The following is a 23,951-nucleotide window of genomic DNA, read 5'->3' as shown; positions in this document are numbered from 1 at the left end:
CCAAAGCAGGAGATGAATGAGACCTGGGTCGGGAAGATTCCCTGGAGGAGGGCATGGCAACCCACTCTAGTACTCTTGGCTGTAGAATCCCATGGACAGAGGAGCCTGGTGGGCTACAGTCCATAGGGTTGCAAACAGTTGGACATGACTAAAGTGACTTACCACACATGCACAGCTCAGGGAGCACTACTAGGCCATTCAGGCATACCTAAATCAAATTCCTTATGATTACACAGTGGAAGTGACATATTCAAGGGATTATATCTGATAGACAGAGTGCCTGAAGAACTATGGATGGAGGTTCCTAACACTGTACAGGAGGTGGTGATCAAAATCATCCCTAAGAAAAAAGAAATGCAAAAAGGCAAAGTGTTTGAGGAGCCCTTACAAATGGCTGAGAAAAGAAGAGAAGTGAAAGGCAAAGGAGAAAAGCAAAGATATACTCCTCTGAATGCAGAGTTACAAAGAATAGATAAGAGAGATAAGAAAGATAAGAGATAAGATAAGAAGAAAGATAAGAGAGATAAGTTCCAAAGGAGAAATAAGAAAGCCTTCTTTAGTGAACAATGCAAAGAAATAGAAGAAAACAATAGCCGGGGAGAGATTAGCAATCTTTTCAGGAAAATTAGAGATACTAAGGGAACACTTCATGCAAAGATGGGCACAATAAAGGACAGAAATGGTATGGAACTAACCAAAGCAGAAGATATTAAGAAGAGGTAGCAAGAATACACAGAAGAATTGTACAAATAGTTGTTAATGACCTGGATGCCATGATAGTATGATCACAAACCTAGAGCCAGACATCCTGGAGTGTGAAGTCAAGAGGGCCTTAGAATCACTACAAACAAACCTAGTGGAGATGATGGAATTACAGCTGAGCTACTGCAAAGCCTAAAAGATGATGCTGTTAAAGTGCTATACTCAATACGCCAGCAAATTTAGAAAACTCAGCAGTGGCCACATGACTGGAAAAGGTCAGTTTCATTCCAATGCCAAAGAATGTTCAAGCTACCATACAACTGCACTCATTTCACATGCTAGCAAGGTAATGTTTAAAATCCTTCAAGCCAGGCTTCAATAATACATGAACTGAGACTTTCCAGATGTACAAGCTGCATTTAGAAAAGGCAGAGGAACCTCAGATCAAATTGCCAACATCCGCTGGATCATAGAAAAAGCAACAGAATTCCAGAAAAACATCTACTTCTGCTTCATTGACTATGCTAAAGCCTTTGACTGTGTGGATCACAACAAACTGTAGAAAATTCTTCAAGAGATGGGAATACCAGACCACCTTACCTGCCTCCTAAGAAACCTGTATGTTGTCAAGGAGCAACAGTTAGAACCAGACATGGAACAACAGACTGGTTCTAAGTTGGAAAGGAGTATGCCAAGGCTGTATATTGTCACCCTGCTTATTTAACTCATATGCAGAGTACTTAATGAGAAATGCTGGACTGGATGAAGCACAGGCTGGAATCAAGACTGCTGGGAGATATATCAATAACTTCGGATATACAGATGACACCACCCTTATGACAGATAGTGAAGAGGAACTAAAGACCCTCTTGATGAAGGTGAAAGAGAAGAGTGAAAAAACTGCCCTAAAAGTCAACATTCAAAAAACAAAGATCATGGTATCTCATCCCATCACTTCATGGCAAATAGATGGGGAAAACATGAAAACAGTGACAGACTTTATTTTCTTGGGCTCCAAAATCACTGTGGACGGTGACTGCAGCCATGAAATTAAAAGATGCTTGTTCCCTGGTGGGGGGTAAAAAAAACAAAACAAAACACGCTTGCTTCTTGAAAGAAAAGCTATGACCAATGTAGACAGCATATTAAAAAGAAGAGACATCACTTTGCCTACCAAGGTCTGTATAGTCAAAGCTATGGTTTTTCCGGTAGTCATGTATGGATCTGAGAGGTAGACCATAAAGAAGGTTGAGCAATGCTTTCAAACTGTGATGCTGGTGAAGACTCTTGAGAGTCCCTTGGACAGCAAGGAAATCAGTCCTGAATATTCATTGGAAGGACTAAGGCTGAAGCTGAAGCTCCAGTACTTTGGCCACCTGATGCAAAAAGCCAACTCATTGGAAAAGACTGATGCTGGGAAAGATTAAAGATAGGAGGAGAATGGGTGACAGAGGATGAGATGATTGGATGGCATCATCAACTCAATGGACATGATTTGAGCAAATTCCGGGAGATAGTGAAGGACAGGGAAGGCTAGCGTGCTGCAGTCCATGGGGTCACAAATAGTTGGACACGGCTGAGTGACTGAACAACAACAATATATATAGAAAATCCTAAGGCATATACCCAAAACTTACTGGAATTGCTAAGTTAAGTAAGATGGCAGATCAATTTTTAAAACTGTATGTATGTGTGTGTATACATCCTACTATTTATTTATTTATTTGGCTGCATCAGGTCTTAGTTGTGACACTCAGAATCTTTCATTGCAGTGCGCAGACTCTCCAGCTGTGGCATGTGGGCGCTCCAGTTGTGGCACACAGGCTCTAGAGAATTCAGTCTTTAATAGTTGTGGCACACTGGCGAAGTTACTCCATAGTATGTGGGATCTTAGTTCCATGACCAGGGACTGAACCGGCATCCCCTGCATGGCAAGGGGGATTCTTAACCACTGGACCACCAGGGAATTCCACACAATAGATTTTAGATGACTCTAAAATGTAAAAAAAAAAAAAAAAAAAAAGTAGGGATAAATCTTTTAAAATATGTACAAATCATCAATACTAAAAGCTATAGAACACTGCTGAGAGAAACTAAAGATGTAAATAAATGGCAAGATATACCATGTCTATGGAAGATTAATACTCTTAAGATCTCAATGCTTCCTAAATTGGTAGATTCAGTGTTGTCCTGATCATAATCCAACCAGGTTTTTTTGTAGAAATTGACAAGTTGATTCTAAAATGTATATGAAAATGCAAAAGATTCACTTTGTTATACAGCAGAAACTAACACAACATTGTAAAGCAACTATACTCCAATAAAAATTAATTTAAAAAAAGAAAACGCAAAGGGCCAGAACAGTTGAAAATGTTTGAAAAAGAACAAAGTTGAAAGGCTTACACCACCTTGATTTCAAGACTGATAAACTACAGAGCTGAAGATGGTGCAGTACTAGCTTAAGAACAAACGTAACAGAGAGTTCCAACAGTGCACTTGATTTACAAGGAAGTACCACGGCAATTTAACGGAGGAAAGCCTTTTCAATACATGGCTCTGTATCAAACGTATCAAATGCACAATTGTATGGAAAAGGAGGCGCTCAATCACACCACACTCAATAATTAATTTGGGACTGATCATCGGCCTAAACATAAAAGCTAAGACTCTAAAGCCTCTAGAAGGAAAACAAAGAAGAAAATCTTTGCAACCTTGGGGGTAAGTAGAGAATTATTAAGCAAACACAAAAGCAACAACCATAAAAGAAAAAATTAAGAAGAAAACTCATTAAAGTTAAAATCTTTATATAAGAAAATGAAAAAGCAAGAGACACACTGGGGGAAAATATTCACTACACAAATATCTAACAAAGGATGTGTGCTCAGACTACCAGGCAGTCTACCTACCTACCTATCAATAGTGCCTAAAAATCAATAATAAAAAAGACAAACTACTCAAAACAAAAATGTGGCAAAACACTTGAAAAGACAGTTCAAAAGGAAAATGAACAAATGGTCAACAGCATGTGAAAAGATGCTCAACATCATTAGTCATCAGGAAAAAGATAATTAAAAGCATGTAGCCATACAATTTCACATCCATCAAGATGGCTAAAATAAGACAAATATTAAATATCAGAAAAGACACAAAAGTATTAAATGGTACAACCCCTTGGAAAAGTCTGACATTTAAATACACATCTATCCTATGATCCAGTACTTCTAGATATTTACCCAGGAGAAACTAAAATACATGTCCACAAAGAGACTGGTATGAAAATACCAAATGCTAGTGAGTTATGTGGAGCAACAGGAACTCTCACTGCTCGTGGAAATATGGTACAGCCACTTAAGACAGTTTAGCTTAGCAGTTTCTTACAAAATTAAACATATTCTTTTCTTACAAAATTAAACAGCAGTTGCCCTCTATGGTATTTACACAAAGGAGTGTAAAACTTTTGTCCACACAAAAGCCTACACACAAGTCATTACAGCAGCTCTATTCATAACTGCCAAAAGTTGGAAGAAACCAAGATATCCTTCAAAAGGTAGATAAACTTATTACTCAGCATTTAAAAAAAAAAAAAGAAAGAAAGAAAGCTATCAAGCCATAAAAAGACATGGAGGAACCTTAAAAATGCATTTACTAGGTGAAAGAAGCCAATCTGAAAAAGTTATATGCTGTATGGTTCCAACTATATGACATTCTGGAAAAGGCAAAACTATGGAGATGGTAAAAAGATAAGTAGTTGCCAAGGGTTAGAGGGGAGGATGGAGAAGGCACTGGCAACCCACTCCAGTACTCTTTCCTGGAAAATCCCATGGACAGAGGAGCCAGGTAGGCTGCAGTCCATGGGGTCGCTAGGAGTCAGACACGACTGAGCGACTTCACTTTCACTTTTCACTTTCATGCATTGGAGAAGGAAATGGCAACCCACTCCAGTGTTCTTGCCTGGAGAATCCCAGGGACGGGGAAGCCTGGTGGGCTGCCGTCTATGGGATCACACAGAGTCGGACATGACTGAAGTGACTTAGCAGCAGAGGGGAGGAAGGGATGAACAGGTGGAGCACAAAGTATTTCCAATATTACTCTGTATGATACTATAATGGTGAATACATGTCATTATGCTGCTGCTGCTAAGTCGCTTCAGTCGTGTCCGACTCTGTGCGACCCCATAGACGGCAGCCCACCAGGCTTCCCCGTCCCTGGGATTCTCCAGGCAAGAACACTGGAGTGGGTTGCCATTTCCTTCTCCAATGCATGAAAGTGAAAAGTGAAAGTGAAGTCGCTCAGTCGTGTCTGACTCCTAGCGACCCCATGGACTGCAGCCTACCAGGCTCCTCTGTCCATGGGATTTTCCAGGCAAGAGTACTGGAGTGGGGTGCCACTGCCTTCTCTGACATGTCATTATACACCTGTCCAAACCCATAGAATATACAATACCAAGAGAGAACTGTGATACAAACTATGGACTTTGGGTGATTATGATGTGTCAATCCAAGTTCATTTTGTAACAAATGTACCACTGACTGGAGATGTTGATAATAAGGCAATGCATACAAAGAGACAGGAAATATATGGGATATCTCTCTTGGAAATTGTACATTTGCTCAATTTTGTTGTGAATTTAAAATTGTTCTAGAAGATAAAGTCTATTAAAAAAAAAAAAGGCTTGCACATAGTTAGGAAATATTTCCTAGATATGTAATTAAAAGTGCAAGCCATAAAACAAAAGAAATTGCTGTCTTAGACTTTATCAAAATTGAAAACTTTTCTCTTTAAAAGGTATCATTAAGAAAGTAAAAAGTCATAGATTTACAGAAAATATCTGCATGTCATATACATATGATAAAACCCTTGCCTCTAGAATTTTTTAAAAATTTTGCATATTTTTATTCAAAGATATTTGAATATTTTAAAGAATATAAAAAAGTTTTGAAACTCTGTATTATGATGACAACCCAAATAAAAAATGGGCAAAAGATTTAACTAGGTATTTCACCAAAGCAGATACACAAATGATAAATAATAATGGTAAAGAATCTTCCTGCAATGCAAGAGACCTGGGTTGAAGATCCCTGGAGAAGGGAATAGCTACTCACTCCAGTATTCTTGCCTGGGAAATCCCAAGGACAGAGAAGCCAAGTGGGCTACACTCCATGGGGTTGCAAAGAGTTGGACACAACTAAGCAACTAACACTTTCACTTTCTTTTTTAGAAAAAAAAAAAAAAAAGCGCATGGAAAGGTGCTAATCATCATTAGTCACTGTTGTTGTTCAGACCCTAAGTCATGTCCGACTCCACGACCCCAAGGACTGCAGCACGCCAGGCTTCCCTGTTCTTTACTATCTACCAGAGGTTGGTCCAATTCATGTCCATTGAGTCGGTGATGCCATCCAACCATCTCATTCTCATCATCGTCCCCTTCTCCTGCCCTCAATCTTTCCCAGCATCAGGGTCTTTTCCAATGAGTCAGCTCTTCTCATCACATGACCAAAGTACTGGAGCTTCAGCAGAAGTCCTTCTAATAAATATTCAGGGTTGATCTCCTTTAAGATTAACTGATTTGATCTCCCTGCTATCTAAGGGACTCTCAAGAGTCTTCTCCAGCACCACAATTTGAAAGCATCAATTCTTTAACACTCAGCCTTCTTTATGGGCCAACTCTTACATCCAAACATGACTACTGGAAAGACCATAGCTTTGACTATATGGACCTTTGTCAGCAAAGTGATGTCTCTTCTTTTTTTAATATGCTGTCTAGATTTTTCATTAGTAAATCTTTTCAAACTTTAATAAGGGAATTCCCTGGCGGTCCAGTGGTTAGGATTCTGGGCTTCCACTGCAGGGGGTATGGGTTTAATCTCTGGTTGAGGAACTAATCCTGCAAGCAAGCTGAGTGGTGTAGCCAAAAAAACATAAACATAAACTGTAATAAGATACTCTCATATATCCATGAGAATGGCTATGGTAAAAAAAAAAAAAAAAAAACTAACAATATCTAGTGCTGGCAAGAACAGGGAGAAATCAAAACCATCATACATTGTTGGTGTGACTCTAACGTTGTATAGCCACTTTTGGAAAACGGTTTACTTTAAAAGTTAAACATAAACTTACCATAGAATCTAGTAATTACACTCCTAAGAATCTATCCAGGAGAAATAAAAATGTAGACCGCCGTACATCTTACATGAATGTTCATAGAAACATTATTTATAATAGCCAAAAACCAGAAACAATTTAAATGTTCATAAACTAGTGAAGAAATAAAATGTGGTACATCCATAAAACTGAATACTATTCAATGATACAAAGGAAGAAGCTACTGATAAGTGAAAGTCGCTCAGTCATGTCTGACTCTTTGGAACCCCACAGACTATACAGTCCATGGAATTCTCCAGCCAGAATACTGGAGTGGGTAGCCTTTCTTTTTTGAGAGGATCTTCCTAACCTAGAAATCGAACTCAGATCTCCTGCGTTGCAGGTAGATTCTTTACCAGCTGAGCCACAAGGGAAGCCCAAGAATACTGGAGTAGGTAGCCTATCCCTTCTCCAGCAATCCCACCCAGGAATTGAACCAGGGTCTCCTGCATTGCGGGCAGATTCTTTACTGACTGAGCTAAAATTGATGAACTTCAAAAATATTCTGCTAAGTGAAAGAAACAAGACACCAAAAACCTACATATACTAGGATTCTATTTATAGGAAACATCCAGAAAAGGCAAGAGACAGAAAGCAGATCAATGGCTGCCTGGGTTTAGGAGTAGGGACTAAGTTAGTATGAGGGAACTTTGGGAGTGACGCTGTACACGTCTGTAACAATAAAGAACTTAACGATGGCTGGATTTTACGGTATGCAAACTGCACCTCAATAAAACTGTGTTTTTTAAAAAGGACTTGTAAAAGAAAGTTCACAGCAGTTTTCTTCATTTAAACCCCAAACTGAAAACAACCTAAATGGTCTTCCAAGAAGAATAGATAAATATATGGTGGTATAATCAAGCAGTGGAATACAAGCTATGATAACAGCTATTGTAAAGAACAAACTACTGAGACATACAATATGCAGGAAGCTAACAACCATTATGTTGACAAAAGAAGCCACTTTTGTTTTGCTATTGTATACTGTATTTCATTCATAAAAGTCTGTTTGCTGTAGACAAACTCTGAGTCAAGCACACTTAGGTCCAGACGGTATGGTATGTGTGTGTCTATCTGGAAATCATAATGTGTCAAGTAGTTAATACAAATGAGTGGCTAATGATTTAATATTCAGCTTAAAAATGTTTTAATTATGTCAAATGATAGACACATATACTTAACATGTATATGTTATTTAACATAATCAAACTCATTCTTTGCATATTTATTCACTGACCTACTCCAAACATATTTATAAAGGGCCAAAAACATATTCCTGGCATCCAAGTTCAAATTGTGCCTCAATCACAAAAATGATGTTGATATTTCACTTTTTCTTCATGACAGGATCTGAGTGTACCTTTCAGCACACAGTTTAACATGAATTTCCTGGTGCGCTCCTGGGAGGGAAAGTGTCAGCTGACCCAACAGTCCCAGATTCATGAAGCAAAAACAAGTTTGGTACCAGTCAGGTCCAGCAGGTCCAGGACCAGTAAGTGAGGCTGTCATGTCAGGCCTCCACTAACTAACTTCACGCCCTGCTGCTCCACTGGAAGGCAAGAGAAAACATGCAGAAAACTCTGGCCAGGAGGAAGAAACCATCATAGGTAGTCACCCATCTTTCAGGTAACTCCCCTCTCTCTCCCCAAACCTCCAGGAGTCCCACTTAGAACCTGCTCTGAGAGGGGCCCTGATGCGCGTGATGATAAACAAGCCATGCTTGCTGCTCCCCAGAGAATGTGTCTACAGACCACACTGTCCAGTGCCTGGAAGGGTATCTGTCAGGGTCCTTCCTATACTCCTGCTGTCTTTTAAACACTGTTTAGAAGGTCTGTGCCTTTTGATCCAGGATCTCCACTCCAGGAATTCATCACAAGGAAATAACCAGAGCTGAAGGAAGTAAGCATAGCCTGAGCAGCTCACTTTGGTATACTTAAAATAGCCTACAGAACACTCCCGCCCCAAACGGATCGGAACAATTCAAATGCCTCACAAGAGTTCAGTTCAGTCACTCAGTCATGTCCAACTCTTTGCGACCCCATGGACTGCAGGACATCAGGCTTCCCTGTCCTTTACCATCTCCCGGAGTTTGTTCAAACTCATATTCAGCCTTCTGCCGCAGCAGCCATTGTGGAACAACAGCCATGGCTCTGTGCTACCCCATGGCCGTGGGCCTCAACAAGGGTCACAAGGTGACCAAGAACGTGGGCAAGCCGAGGCACAGCCGCCGCCGCGGGCGTCTCACCAAACACACCAAGTTCGTGCGGGACATGATCCGGGAGGTGTGTGGCTTAGCCCCTTACGAGCGACGAGCCATGGAGCTGCTCAAGGTCTCCAAGGACAAGCGGGCCCTCAAGTTCATCAAGAAAAGGGTGGGGACACATATCCATGCGAAGAGGGAAAGAGAGGAGCTGAGCAACGTCTTGGCCACCATGAGGAAAGTGGCAGCCAAGAAGGACTGAGCCCTTCTCCTCTGTTCACAATCACAATAAATCGTGCCCCCCCCCAAAAAAAAAACAAACTCATATTCATAAAGTCGGTGATGCCATCCAATCATCTCGTCATCCCCTTTTCCTCCTGTCCCTCACAATAGAGTAGTAGTCATAATCCATTTGACTTAGTGTTAGTCGCTCAGTCGTACCCCACTCTTTGCAACCCCATGGACTGCAGCCCACCAGGCTCCTCTGTCCATGAGGTTTTCCAGGCAAGGATACTGGAGTGGGGTGCCATTTCCTTCTCCAGGGGATCTTCCCAACCCAGGGACTGAACCCGGGTCTTCTGCACTGCAGGCAGATTCTTTACCAACTGAGCTACTCAAATGAATTATGACAGTCCTAAGATGGACTACTATCTGCAGCCATGAAAGATAAGCTCTTCAGAAAGATTAAAGAACCAGAAAATGCTGACAATACAATGTTAGATGACAGAAGCGAGATAAAAGCCGTATATATCAAGGTTTCTCACGTGGGGAGACACTGTGGTGAAATTCCCCATGCCACTAAGACACTCAGCTGATCCCTGAGCATCAGTGTTACTGAGGGGAGTGAGCCGTTGTGCTCAGACAGCCTTGAAAGTAGAGGATGGGAGGATGACAACCAGTGGTACATACATAATTATTCCAATATTGGGTAAACAGGAAAAACATATGAACATACACAGATCAGAGGTAATTAATGCCAGGCCATCTGTGATTGGTAAGGTCATGGCCTTGTAGACCAATACTTCTCAAGCATGAATGTGGATTCTGTGAAAAGCTGGATTATGGTTCACTATGTCTGGCGTCAGAGAAGGCAATGGCACCCCACTCCAGTACTCTTGCCTGGAAAATCCCACCGACAGAGGAGCCTGGTAGGCTGCAGTCCATGAGGTCGCTAAGAGTCAGACACAACTGAGCGACTTCACTTTCACTTTTCACCTTCATGCATTGGAGAAGGAAATGGCAACCCACTCCAGTGTTCTTGCCTGGAGAATCCCAGGGACGGGGGAGCCTTGTCGGAGGCCCTCTATGGGGTCGCACAGAGTCAGACATGACTGAAGCGACTTAGCAGCAGCAGCAGCATGTCTGGCGTGGGGCTGAGGTTCTATACTTCTAACAAGCTCCCAATGCAGCTGGTCCACAGCCACACAGGGACAAGCTAGGCTGCAGACTGCACTTCCTGGAGGGACAGATCCAAGCTAGGCTTGCAGGGACTAGGTGAGTACATGGGTGTGCGTTTACTTTTTTAGAATCTTCTATGTTTAGCTATTCCAAATCCTGAAAGATGATGCTGTGAAAGTGCTGCACTCAATATGCCAGCAAATTTGGAAAACTCAGCAGTGGCCACAGGACTGGAAAAGGTCCGTTTTCATTCCAATCCCAAAGAATGGCAATGCCAAAGAATGCTCAAACTACCCCACAATTGCACTCATCTCACACGCTAGTAAAGTCATGCTCAAAATTCTCCAAGGCAGGCTTCAGCAATATGTGAACCGTGAACTTCCTGATGTTCAAGCTGGTTTTAGAAAAGGCAGAGGAACCAGAGATCAAATTGCCAACATCTGCTGGATCATCAAAAAAGCAAGAGAGTTCCAGAAAAACATCTATTTCTGCTTTATTGACTAGGCCAAAGCCTTTGACTGTGTGGATCACAATAAACTGTGGAAAATTCTTCAAGAGATGGGAATACCAGACCACCTGATCTGCCTCTTGAGAAATTTGTATGCAGGTCAGGAAGCAACAGTTAGAACTGGACATGGAACAACAGACTGGTTCCAAATAGGAAAAGGAGTTCATCAAGGCTGTATATTGTCACCCTGTTTATTTAACTTATATGCAGAGCACATCATGAGAAACGCTGGACTGGAAGAAACACAAACTGGAATCAAGATTGCCGGGAGAAATATCAATAACCTCAGATATGCAGATGACACCACCCTTATGGCAGAAAGTGAAGAGGAACTCAAAAGCCTCTTGATGAAAGTGAAAGAGGAGAGTGAAAAAGTTGGCTTAAAGCTCAACATTCAGAAAACGAAGATCATGGCATCTGGTCCCATCACTTCCTGGGAAATAGATGGGGAAACAGTGGAAACAGTGTCAGACTGTATTTTTCTGGGCTCCAAAATCACTGCAGATGGTGATTGCAGCCATGAAATTAAAAGACGCTTACTCCTTGGAAGGAAAGTTATGACCAACCTAGATAGCATATTCAAAAGCAGAGACATTACTTTGCCAACAAAAGTCCATCTAGTCAAGGCTATGGTTTTTCCAGTGGTCATGTATGGATGTGAGAGTTGGACTGTGAAGAAAGCTGAGCGCCGAAGAATTGATGCTTTTGAAGTGTGGTGTTGGAGAAGACTCTTGAGAGTCCCTTGGACTGCAAGGAGATCCAACCAGTCCATTCTAAAGGAGATCAGCCCTGGGATTTCTTTGGAAGGAATGATGCTGAAGCTGAAACTCCAGTACTTTGGCCACCTCATGCGAAGAGTTGACTCACTGGAAAAGACTCTGATGCTGGGAGGGATTGGGGGCAGGAGGAGAAGGGGACGACAGAGGATGAGATGGCTGGATGGCATCACTGACTTGATGGACGTGAGTCTGAGTGAACTCCGGGAGTTGGTGATGGACAGGGAGGCCTGGCGTGCTGCGATTCATGGGGTCACAAAGAGTCGGACATGACTGAGCGACTGATCTGATCTGATCTGATGCTTACTAGGTTTTCCACAATGAAAATTCATTGCTTTTGTAATCAGAAAGAAAACCTTTTACTATTCAAAACCTTTGACTCACACCACTAACAATAAATGCTGGAAAGGGTGTGGAAAAAAGAAAACCCTCCTACACTGTTGGTAAGAATGTAAACTGGTACAGCCATTATGGAAAACAGCATGGAGTGTCCTGAAAAAACTAAAAACAGAGCTTCCATATGATCCAGCAATCCCACTCCTGGGCATATATCTGGACAAAACTTGAATTCAAAAAGATACCACTGGTGGCTCGGTGGTCAAGAATCTACCTGCCAATGCAGGAGACACGGTTTTTTAATCCCTGATCCAGGAAGATCCTACATGCTGTGCAGGAACTAAGCCTGTGCACCACAACTATTGAGCCTGTGCTCTGTAGCCCAGGAGTCACAACTAATGAAGCCCACACACCCTAGAGCCTGTGCTCTGCAACAAGAGAAGCCACCACAGTGAGAAGCCCTCGCACCAGAACTAGAGAATGGCCCCCGCTCGCCACAGCTAAGAAAAGCCCATGCAACAGTGAAGACCCAGCACAGCCAAAAATAAATAATTTTAAAAAGATACATGTACCCCAGTGTTCACAGTGGCACTGTTTAGAACAGCCAAGACATGGAAGCAACCTAAATGTCCAACAACAAATGAATGGATAAAGATGTGGTATACATATAAAATGGAATATTCAGTTCAGTCGCTCAGTCGTGTCTGACTCTTTGCAACCCCATGAATTGCAGCACGCCAGGCCTCCCTGTCCATCACCAACTCCCAGAGTTCATTCAGACTCCTCAGTCATAAAAAGAATAAAATAATGCCATTTGCAGCAACATGGATGGATCTAGAGATTATCATATTAAATGAAATAATTCAGACAAAAACAAATATCATATGGTATCACTTATATGTGGAAGCTAAAATATGACACAAACGAACTTACCTTGAGAAATCTGTATGCAGGTCAGGAAGCAACAGTGAGAACTGGACATGGAACAACAGACTGGTTCCAAATAGGAAAAGGAGTACATCAAGGCTGTATATTGTCACCCTGTTTATTTAACTTATATGCAGAGCACATCATGAGAAACGCTGGGCTGGAAGAAGCACAAGCTGGAATCAAGATTGCTGGGACAAATATCAATAACCTCAGATATGCAGATGACACCACCCTTATGGCAGAAAGTGAAGAAGAATTAAAAAGCCTCTTGATGAAAGTGAAAGAGGAGAGTGAAAAAGTTGGCTTAAAGCTCAACATTCAGAAAACGAAGATCATGGCATCTGGTCCCATCACTTCCTGGGAAATAGATGGGGAAACAGTGGAAACAGTGTCAGACTGTATTTTGGGGGGGCTCCAAAATCACTGCAGATGGTGATTGCAGCCATGAAATTAAAAGACGCTTACTCCTTGGAAGGAAAGTTATGACCAACCTAGATAGTATATGAAAAAGCAGAGACATTACTTTGCCAACAAAGGTCCATCTAGTCAAGGCTATGGTTTTTCCAGTGGTCATGTATGGATGTGAGAGTTGGACTGTGAAGAAAGCTGAGTGCCAAAGAATTGATGCTTTTGAACTATGGTGTTGGAGAAGACTCTTGAGAGTCCCCTGGATTGCAAGGAGATCCAACCAGTCCATTCTGAAGGAGATCAGCCCTGGGATTTCTTTGGAAGGAATGATGCTGAAGCTGAAACTCCAGTACTTTGGCCACCTCATGCGAAGAGCTGACTCATTGGAAAAGACTCTGATGCTGGGAGGGATTGGGGGCAGGAGGGGAAGGGGACGACAGAGGATGAGATGGCTGGATGGCATCACTGACTCGATGGACGTGAGTCTGAGTGAACTCCGGGAGTTGGTGATGGACAGGGAGGCCTGGTGTGCTGCGATTCATGGGGTCGCAAAGAGTTGGACACGACTGAGCGACTGAACTGAACTGAAGAAACAGAAACAGACTCACTGCCAAGGGGGAGGAGAGGAGGGGAACAATGGATTGAAAGTTTGGAATTAGCAGGTGCAAACTAGTATATACAGGATGTATAAACAAGGTTCTACTCTATAACACAAGGAGCTACACCCAATATCCCATAATAAACCATAATGGAAAAGAATAAGAAAAAGAAATTGTATATATATATATATATATAGAACTGAATCACTGTGCTATACACCTGAATCTAACACAACATCGTAAATTATATGTCAGTAAAATAAAAAACAAAAAAACCTTCCACTTACTAATCATTCTTATAAAAATCCATCCCAGGTAATTCCCTGATGGTCCAGTGGTTAGGACTCTGCATATCCACTGCAAGGGGCCCAGGTTCAATTCCTGGTATGGGAACTAAGATCCCACAAGCAAAAAAAAAGAAAGAAATCCATCCAAAATAACAGGAAATGAAACTGAAAGGTAAAAATGCTGTTTCTACTCACAATACTGCTGACACCAAATATGTGGGTTTTTCCACACCAAGCAGTTCTGACACTAACTCCCCAGAGTGAGTACAGAGCTCACTCTTGTGGATTGAGGGCTCAGTCTCAGAAGACTGCTTTCCTCTTCAGATGGCAGCTGAAAGTCCCTGGTTCTCACCTGTACCTTCTACCAAGTGTTTATAAATCAGCGGTTCCCATGACCCCCTCCTCTGGCTTGATAATTTGCTTTAGTGGCTCACAGAATTTAGGAAAACACTTTACTTACAACTACTGGTTTCCTATAAATGATACAACTCAGGAACAGCCAAAGGGAAGAGATGCACAGGGCAAGGTATGGGGAAGGGGCACAGAGCTTCCCTGCCCCCTCTGCACACATGATCCTCCCAACACCTTGATGGGTTTGCCAACTCAGAAGTTCTCCAAACCCCTTTGCTTAGGGTTTTTATGGAGATTCCATTACACAGGCACGACTGATTAAATCACTGGCCATGGGTGACTGAATTCAATTCTCCAGCACCTCTTCCCTTCTGGGGGTGGGGAAGAAGGGGCTGAAAATTCCAACCCTGTAATCACGTGCTTGGTTCCTCCAACAACTAGGCCCCAAACCAACCCCTAGTCTCAGCAATCAGCTCATTAGAGTAAACTCAGGTATGGTAGAAAGGGGCTTATTAAGAATAACAAAAGATGCTTCTCTCCTCAGGAGCTCAGGAGCCACGGAAGTAGCACAACTATATTTCTTATAGCACAGAATCGAAGGTTTACATACATTCAATTTAGAATGATTCACAACATTAAAAAATGAGCAAACACTTAGCTCTCTAATATTAAGAGAATGGCTAAAAAAGGCTAAAATAGCATGTGGTTATTATAAATGATAATAATAAAGACATGGAAAGAATGCTGTAATAAATATTAGTCTTGGTGTGACAGCTCTTAAAATGCTAACATAAAATGAATATTTATAAAGTGTTACAATTTATTAAATTTATTTTAAAAAACAAAGGCAAAGGGCTTCCCTGGTGATCCAGCGGCTAGGACTCTGCACTCCCAATGAAAGGGGCCCAGGGTTTGATCCCTGATCAGGGAACTAGGTCCTACCTGCTGCAACTAAGACCCAGGGCAGTCAAATAAATTTTTAAAGAAAAGAAAAACAAACAAAGGCAAAACAAAACTGGAAGAAAATATGTCAAAATGATGTCTTTGGGTCCTTGGATAGTGGGTCACAGAGAATTTTTTTCAACTTTCCAGAATAAAGCTGAATGGAAGAAAGGATACCAACTGGGGTGGGTAGGGGGAGATGGCAGGGGCTGGGGAGGGAAACCCCCTCCAGAACGTGAGAAGGGAGCAGCTCTGTGGTCACCAGCTGGGATGGGGAGGGCTGTGGAGGTGGAGGCTGTTCAGTAGCCCCTGGAACAACTGGCTGGGGGCGGAGGAGCAGAAAGGCCATAGTTTCATGAAGGTTCTAGACCTGGGCAGGAGAGGAAAGAGCCGTTCCTCCTCCCCGATGAGCCCACCGGCATTTCCGAGAATGGGTCCGGGCAGGAGCTGTTGACAGGGAGACCTCTGCCTCCTCTGCTTGCAGGGGACTCTGAAGGGACTGGCTGCCTTCCTGGACACAAAGGATGTTTTCAGCTCCCCGGGAAGACTTCAGTTCTCCATCTCTCCCTTCCCGCCCCCAGGATGTTGTCATTCCCCAGCATTCCTTAAGTGCACAAAGAACATGAATTCGGTTACCTTCTCTGATAAAGTAAAACTTTAGCCCAGTCCTCTGTTTCCATCTCTGGGCTCATCTCTGGCCTAAACCTCAGTTCCCTCACGTATGCCTCCTGAGAGCGAAAGGTAACAGAAACAAATGCAAACAAATAACCCCATGCTGCTGCTGCTAAATCGCTTCAGGGGCGTCCAACTCTGTGCGACCCCATAGACGGCAGCCCACCAGGCTCCCCTGTCCCTCGGATTCTCCAGGCAAGAACAATGGAGTGGGTTGCCATTTCCTTCAATGCATGAATGTGAAAACATAAAGTGAAGTTGCTCAGTCATGTCAGACTCCTAGCGACCCCACGGACTGCAGCCCACCAGGCCCCTCCGTCCATGGGATTTTCCAGGCAAGAGTACTGGAGTGGGTTACCACTGCCTTCTCCAAAATAACCCCATACCATCAGTCGAAGATCAAATTAGCCCTTTTAAAACTACAAAATGCTCTGTAAATACAGATTAACAGCATCTTTATTATTTCTCCAGGTTAAAAGTAAACTGCGGGGGTGCTTGGTCTTTTGATTTCACCACAAAAGGGCAAGTCAGACACAGTACTTTACTGGGCCTGGGTCAAGATTTCATAACATTTCTGTTAGTTCCTCAAAAAACATTCTCAGGAGCGTGCTTCCCCAGCTGACAGACGAGGTACTGGACAGAACTCAGGTGGCCATGAGCCCGGCCCCGCCTGCTCCTCCTCTGTGAGGGGGAAGCCAGGGGACTCCTCTCCTTTCCAGATCGGAGTGCATTTAATTCCCAAACAACAGGGCCAAAGCCCTGGGTCCTGGCCCTGTTCTCACCGTCAGTTCCAAGGCTGCCGCTCCACTCCATCAAAGCCCTGTTGACAGCTGTCATGGAGAAGGTTTCCCAAGGCCACAAGGCAGGCCAGGCTCCCTCTGGAAACAGGGAGGTCAGAGCTGGAACTCGTTTCTTCCCTGAGGCCTGCCTTCTAAAATTCTGGGGGAAAATCCCCCATATAAAGGTAAAAGCAAAGAAGACAGGGCTCCAACGGCAACAGCAGTCAACCTCACCCTCGGAGCCCTATGAGGTGGTCATTATTAGTACTCACATTTTACACAGAAGAAGGCTGAAGGGCAGAGTGGTTAAAAAAAGAAACACACACAGGTCAAGGTCACACAGGGAGGTGGTGGGAGAGGCAGAAAGACACCAGCGATCTGGCAAGAGTACACACTCAGTGGCGCCTCGCCTCACCTCGCCTCTGTTTGCTCTGGTTGCTCATTGACACCCTCTCCCTGCCTCCTGCCCGCTGCAGGTTTGGCCAGGGAGTGGTAATCACCTTCCTGAGAACACACCCGAGCACCTGAATCCCAGAGCTCTCCAGAAAGGATGCGAGCAACCCACTGGCCTCTAACCACTTCTTTCAACCACGCAAGGCAGCACCCCCTCCTCGTCCCGTATCTCTTCCCACACTGGGGCATGCACACACCTAGACTGGCAGCTCGAGCAACAAAGGTCTCAGAACAAATATCATCTGTGGCTTCTTGAGAACCACTCCACAAGGCTCCATCTGCATTTCCTCTTTACAGTCATGTTTCTGCCTCACCCACCACACCCACAAACTCTGAGTTCAGGGGAAGGTAACAAAGATGTAAATGAAACTCCAAATGTAGACAGAGGGGAGAATATCTGTCCCTTGACCCTACAGGCCACCCTTGGGTGCCTCAGTTCCTCCTGCCTGCGGAGCTGTCAGACCTGTCACCAGCTAGAGGGGGGTGGGCACAGCATGGGGAGGTGAGTACCTTCTGGGACCCCTCAGAGCAGCCACAAAGAGCCAGCACACAAGCTCAGGGTCCCTGTGGATGCCAAAGGCAGGCTGCTTAAAGAGGGAGGGCTTCTTTGTGGCCCACCTCAGGTGCCCAAGACCCGTCTTCCCACCCACAGAGAGTCAGTGGTTTGGGGTTTTGGAGGTATTTCTTTTTTCCACAGCAGCCTGCCCACACATGTTCACCATTGCTATTGTACTGTACGGGTAGTAGACTATTCTCTGTAAATGAGTAATGCAGACAGGATGTGAGGAAAGTGATGACATCCCTTGTATTTTCTGTCACAGAATTGCTGCAGACTAAACACAAGAGTCTTCACTCTCTCCAAGGAATATGCTCTTTCCCTTTTCTTGCAGCAAGAGCCCTCAAGCTGCCTTTGGTTACTCCGAGTGGAGTAGACACACTCGCACACATAGGAAGACCTCTTACGGTAAGAACAACGGGGCAAGTGCGATGGTCCCCTGCCTCAAGGATGGGGCCACTGTAAGGAGTGGTGGAGACCAGAGGCAACTGGGGTACACTACCTTTTCCAGAAGGCTGCCCCACTACTTGCCTTCGGGAGTTCTGGGGCAGAATACTTGAAATCTCTCAATTGTCAATGTTAACTCGACTTCATTTTTTCCCCCCAAACTCTGCGCTGGACTGATAAAACATTTCAATTGGCACATGCCCCCAGTTTTAACCAGTGTGGCACAAAAAACCAGCTTGCCTGAGACTGGCTGGGAGGGGACTTTAGCGGAGAATGGATATATGTATCGGTGAGGCTGAGTCACTTTGCTGCGCACCTGGAACTATCACAACACTGCTAATGGGCTATGCACCAATGCAAAATAGAAAGCTAAGAAAAAGACAGCTTGCCTAATCAACCAACCTTCTAGAGATGGAAGCTTTGCTGTCTGCTAGCCTTTGGACCAGCACAGAGGCTGGAAATAGCGTAAACTCTAAGATCCAGCCGATCAAAGTTTGAATCCTGGCTCTCAGCTGCCAGACCTCAAGTGAACTACTAACCTCTCTTGGCTACAATTTCATCTGCAAAATGGGTTGAAAATATCCAATTTAAAGAGCTTTGTGAGAATTAAAAACACGTGTGAAGATGACTTGAACTCTTAACGAATATTAAATTTCCTTCCCCCATATCACGAAAGAAGCCACCTGGCAAGCCATCCCTTCTTTAGATTTTCAATGTTCTCATCTGTTAAAAATGAAAATAATCCTCCAGCACGGCTGCTCCTCCTCACAGGATGGGATGAAGTGATGGAGATGAGAGGAGAGTGCTTACAAATTAGAAGATGATTACTGACTGGATTGCCAACACCCTTTTCTCTCATTTCTAGTCCGATAAAGTAGTATGCAATTTGCTTTTCAGCGTGTATATACCCTTTTATAACACTATGCAAGGAGAAGATGGTATCACATTTGTGGTAATTCCTTAAAATGGCTATTAGCAATCAGCTCTCCAGAACCCAAACCCACCATCCTCTCACCAAGGAGAGCAAAGTTAGGTCACTCCCTGATCACAGGGAGTGGCGAGTTTCTCTTCTCTCCCCCTGCTCTTGTTTTAGAGAATTGAGGTAGAAAATAAAGCTACTTAACAGTTGCATTGTTATTTCATTCACACAAAGAAAACTAAATCACAAGCTAAGGAATTCCACTTAAGGACCATCATGAATTCACTATGACATTTTCCAACAGTAAGGGGATTTTTCTTGTCCTCTCGTTTTCTCATGCACTACAAGGAAACTGGGAGGTGCTGTGGCATTTCCTCAACAGAACTGACTTAAAGCATCTTTACAACTTTCATCCTAGTGAATCTATATGGGCAAGGCCTATGCTGAGGGATTCATTAACGCTTCAAGTTTCAGCTATCACAGATATAATTTACTTGACCTTTTTCTCTTAAAGGAGGCATTAAAATCAGTTCCACAGAAGCTACTAAGAAATGTGGGTTTATCTTTGAGGACTATGCCTCCCTTTCCTCCCTCTACTAAACTTTAATAGCTCCCTTGTACTTTTCCAAATTACTAATCAGGCATGACAGAATGAGTAGGAATTATAGGATAAATCCAGAGGGGGTAAAAATAAACAAGTTGGATGAATGTATCGATATGACTTCCAAGGCCCTCCTCTTGAACACAGGCTTCTTGGAAAAGAAAGTGCAGAAATTTTAGGAACCAGTTCCTTGCTAAGTATTTACACTTCATGATACCTGAAGCAAACAAAGTGACGACAGGAAGAAAGGATACACACACAGATAGGATCTCTTTCAGGTAATAGGCAGGTCTCCACTCACTTTGTTTTCACAATGTTGACTTTCTATTGATGTATCCAGTGCTTCCAGAAGTGTACACAAACCCTAAGTGTGTATGGTTTTGTTCACTACTCTGAGCTCTGTTTTTTTGTTGTTGTTGTTGAGCATAACTTGGAAAGGATTTGGGTAATTCAGAAAAACTGCTAACACATTTTACACAACCTGTCCGTTTGGAGTCAGCTCAACCCCCAAGGCTTGCTAATACCCTTTGTATAAAAAAAAGGCTGACCCAGCATCCACCTGCATCAGCTTGATCCTCTCAGCTGTGTCACACTCAGCAAATAGGGTATGCGTCACAGCAAAATAAAGCGGCATCCCCCAGAGGAAGAAAAAGGCTTGAGTGGAGAGACAGCCTTTACACCAAGTTACCAGTGAACATCTGTGGAAGGCTTTGAATCTAGAATCACTAGTGTTACCCTCCAAATCTATCTTCCACCAAAAAAAAAAAAAAAAAAAAAGCTCCACAGGTGGTGTTACTTTTCAAGGGAAATGCCATAAAAAAGTAGAGTCAGCATACAAGGCAGTCCCTACCCCAATACCCTTCATCCAGCTTCAACTATTAACAATTCATGTCCAGTCTCCATCTTGCTCCCCTTCACTTCTCCACTGGCAGCCCTCCCCCAAACTGGATTATTTTGCAGCAAATCCTGAACCTATATTTCAAATTTAGAATGTATTTCTAACAGCAAGGGTTTTTAAAAAGCTGTAATAGGTATACCATTACCTAAAGCAACTAAACAAAGCTAATATTCTTCATACTAATGAGTACAAATTTCCCCTATTGGCACAATTTAACTTTTTTTCATCAAATAAGCACCCACCAAGGTTTACACCTCTCACTGCCCTCTTGTCTCTTAAATAGCAAAAGCACAGGTTCCCCTGGCCCAGTGATTCTCACAGCTGGCAGGCTGCTCCTCACCTGCAATTCCCAATAATTCAATTCTAGAGATACCACAAAGACAACCCAATCTTAGAGGCTGTCAAGGAAAAAAAAAAAGCATATGTTAATTAGTAGTTTTGTCATTGAAGAAGCTTAAGAATAATCTGAAAAGCACAGGTGAAACGATTTGAACTGAGCCATTAGCAATTCTGAGGTCCAAACACTCATTCTTAAGTCCTTTGCATTTCTGGTCTCTGTGGGTTTATCTCTGGGGTTTGAGCAACACTCTTTCCCCCAACCCCGCCCTTACCTGAGTCATTTGCACAAGCAAAGCAATGGGGTAAACCCAGCGTGTTTCCTCCCAGCGGCTGGACCTTCCTCCCCGGCCGCCTCCGGAATGCAGGGGGCGGGCCCTGCTGCCACCTCCCGAAGCCACCTACCCAGGTGAGAAACGGAGCTTCACTGAGACTACAAATTCCGGAGAGTTATTGAGAGAATTTTGAGCCATCCATGACGGTCACGGATGAACCAAACCAGAACACCACGGTCTCTGGGAACAAACAGCTTGAAAAGTCCTCGGGCTTAATCCCAGTGTCCGGGGCTCGCGGGGTACCGTCCCCAACGCCCGGGGGCCAGGAGACTGGACGCCCAACGAACGAAGTCCGCCCCCAACGCACACACGAGCAGGTGCGTCCGCGACGATACGCCCACCTGTGTGTGCCAAGGAGGAAAGTCACACTATCGCTAAAACATCAACTGTTTAATAATGTTTAATACCTTTCTCCTCGGCGATGGGGGTGCGGAGCGTCTGGGTGTGAGTATACGACCAACCCAGACCACCGGTTCCATGCCCGCACCCCAGCCCCGGAGCCCCAAACTCGGAGCCGACCCCAGGCGCGAAGACTACGACCACCCCTCAGCCGGACGGGTCAGGCTTGGGCGTCCTTGGCTTTCAGTCCAGGGCCCCCACTCCAAGTACTATACAACCTCTAGTACATTCCAGCCTCTGAATCCCAGGGAAAGAAATTCCTCTCCCTCCCCGAAGCGCAGAGCGCCGCCGGGGAAGCCGGGAGCGACGCGGTACCGCCGGCGCCCCGAAGTCCCTGGTGGGGAAGCTGCGGCGAGACGCCGGGCGCCGAATCCCGCGACTCACCTGATGCGCGGCGACTCCCGGCTCCCGCTCTACGTCCGAGGCGCTGGCGCCGGACCAGACCCGCGACGACGTCGCCGTCTGGACAACTGCCGCGCCCGGCCCCAGGTGACCAGGGACAGGTGGGGACAGCGAGCACCGACCGCTGTACCCTGCAATAACCCTGCGGCCGCTCCGCGCCCGCTACCAGGAAGTGCGGACGCCACCCTTCGAGCGCGCACGCCCCGTCGCGACCCCGGCGGGAGACCGGCCAGAGAGCGCCGCCTGCGGGCGGGGCGGCGAGAGGCGTGCGAGGCCAGCCACCTCGACCCGCGGGAGAGGGGCTGGGGTCGGCGCTGGCACAGGGGACGCCTCAAGGGTGTAGGGTGGAAGATGAGACCCCCTTTTGAGTGCCGGGCCTTCAGATCCCCCTACCCCTGCCCAAGGAGCTCCCATGTCCTCAGCAGGGTGGGCACGCGGCCACTGTCGGTTTCCTCCAGATGAGGGTATGCACAGGGTGACAGAATTTCATGTAAACAAACGCCTGTGAATTCACATTTTAAAATAAAACTGCAAATTGCATATTTGCAAGTAGTACATTTTTATTGCATTACCTTTGTCTCTGTCAACATTACTAATTTGTTATATTTATTCAACAAAATATTTGTTGAGTACCCACGACTTGCCAATCCTTTAAACAGGATGGGAATTTAATATAATTAAATTATATAATATCATAATATATAGGATATTATATGAAATTCCTATCCTTTAAAATACAGGCTAGGAATTCCCTGGCTGTCCAGTGCTTAGGATTCTGTGCTTCCACTGAGAAACACAGGTTGGATCTCTGGTGAGAGAATTTAGTGTCACACACAGCAGAGCAAAAAAGGAAGAAAGAAAACCACAGTTTTCTCCTCATGCTTTTCCTGAAGAGCCTTGAAAAAGCAGAGTGGCCTGGGCCTTTCTTAACCTCCCAGAAAGACTTTACTGGTCTTACAAGGAACTTAGCAACAGCCTGCCCAAAGGTGCAGTAAGAACTGAACTGTGACAGAAGTTAAGTGTGGGCTCCTGGGGGCTCTGAGGAGTGGCTTGACCCAACCTGGGGAGGTCAGAGATGAACTTCTGGAGAAGGGGAGAGGTGTGCTGAGTCCTGAAGGACTACAGTGTTCATCAGAATTGAAGTATTTCAGCCAACATTCCACCGTGAGCAAACTCAGAAGCCAAAAGCTGGCCAGAAAGGGCATGTTCTGATAGAGGAATAGCAAATTAGTCAGGATAGCTGAGAAGAAGAGGATGTGAACTGAGTTAGAGCAGGGGTGGAGGGGGGCCAGATCATGCTCCTATCAAACATAACAGCCTCCATCTGTGGAGTGTATAGTATAAAACAGGAACTGGCCATGCATCACTTCAAACTACATGATATAGGGTTATTACTCCCCTTTAAAGGAGATGAAAACAAGGTCTAGGATGGTGAGATGTCTTGCTAGTGACACAGCTGGGAGGAGGTGACCCTCAGGAGCTAGCCTGCATTCCTAATGATACTTTCCAGGTTAATCCAAGAGGCTGAATTATTTTCAAATGTTCTCAGCATCCTCAAGTATCCCCAGATGCCCAC

At 44.3% G+C, this 23,951-nt stretch overlaps 1 protein-coding gene and 1 pseudogene across 13 annotated transcripts in view; one reads left to right on the top strand and one right to left on the bottom strand.

Annotated features, from left to right (window-relative positions):
- The window catches only part of GPR160 (G protein-coupled receptor 160), a 70,012-nt gene extending 47,461 nt beyond the window's left edge, over positions 1 to 22,551 (bottom strand). For 3 of the 12 annotated variants that reach the window (XM_086394009.1, XM_086394000.1, XM_086393996.1), the window contains exon 1: positions 22,358 to 22,551. The gene's annotated coding sequence lies outside the window, so the exon portion shown is untranslated. The other 9 variants (XM_086394047.1, XM_086394041.1, XM_086394022.1 and 6 more) reach the window with 8 other exon arrangements.
- On the top strand, positions 8,951 to 9,364 carry LOC147379509 (large ribosomal subunit protein eL36 pseudogene; annotated as a pseudogene). The gene has a single exon (XR_015161406.1). The product of XR_015161406.1 is annotated as a large ribosomal subunit protein eL36 pseudogene (transcript).
- Positions 22,552 to 23,951: the final 1,400 nt, after the last annotated feature.

This window comes from Bos grunniens, chromosome 1 (assembly GCF_055505025.1).
Source record: "Bos grunniens cultivar Pamir isolate PY7600 chromosome 1, Bosgru_T2T1.0, whole genome shotgun sequence".
Classification (NCBI taxonomy): Eukaryota; Metazoa; Chordata; class Mammalia; order Artiodactyla; family Bovidae; genus Bos; species Bos grunniens.
The sequence above is the reverse complement of the archived record's forward strand: the minus strand, read 5'-3'. Positions and strand labels throughout refer to the sequence as shown.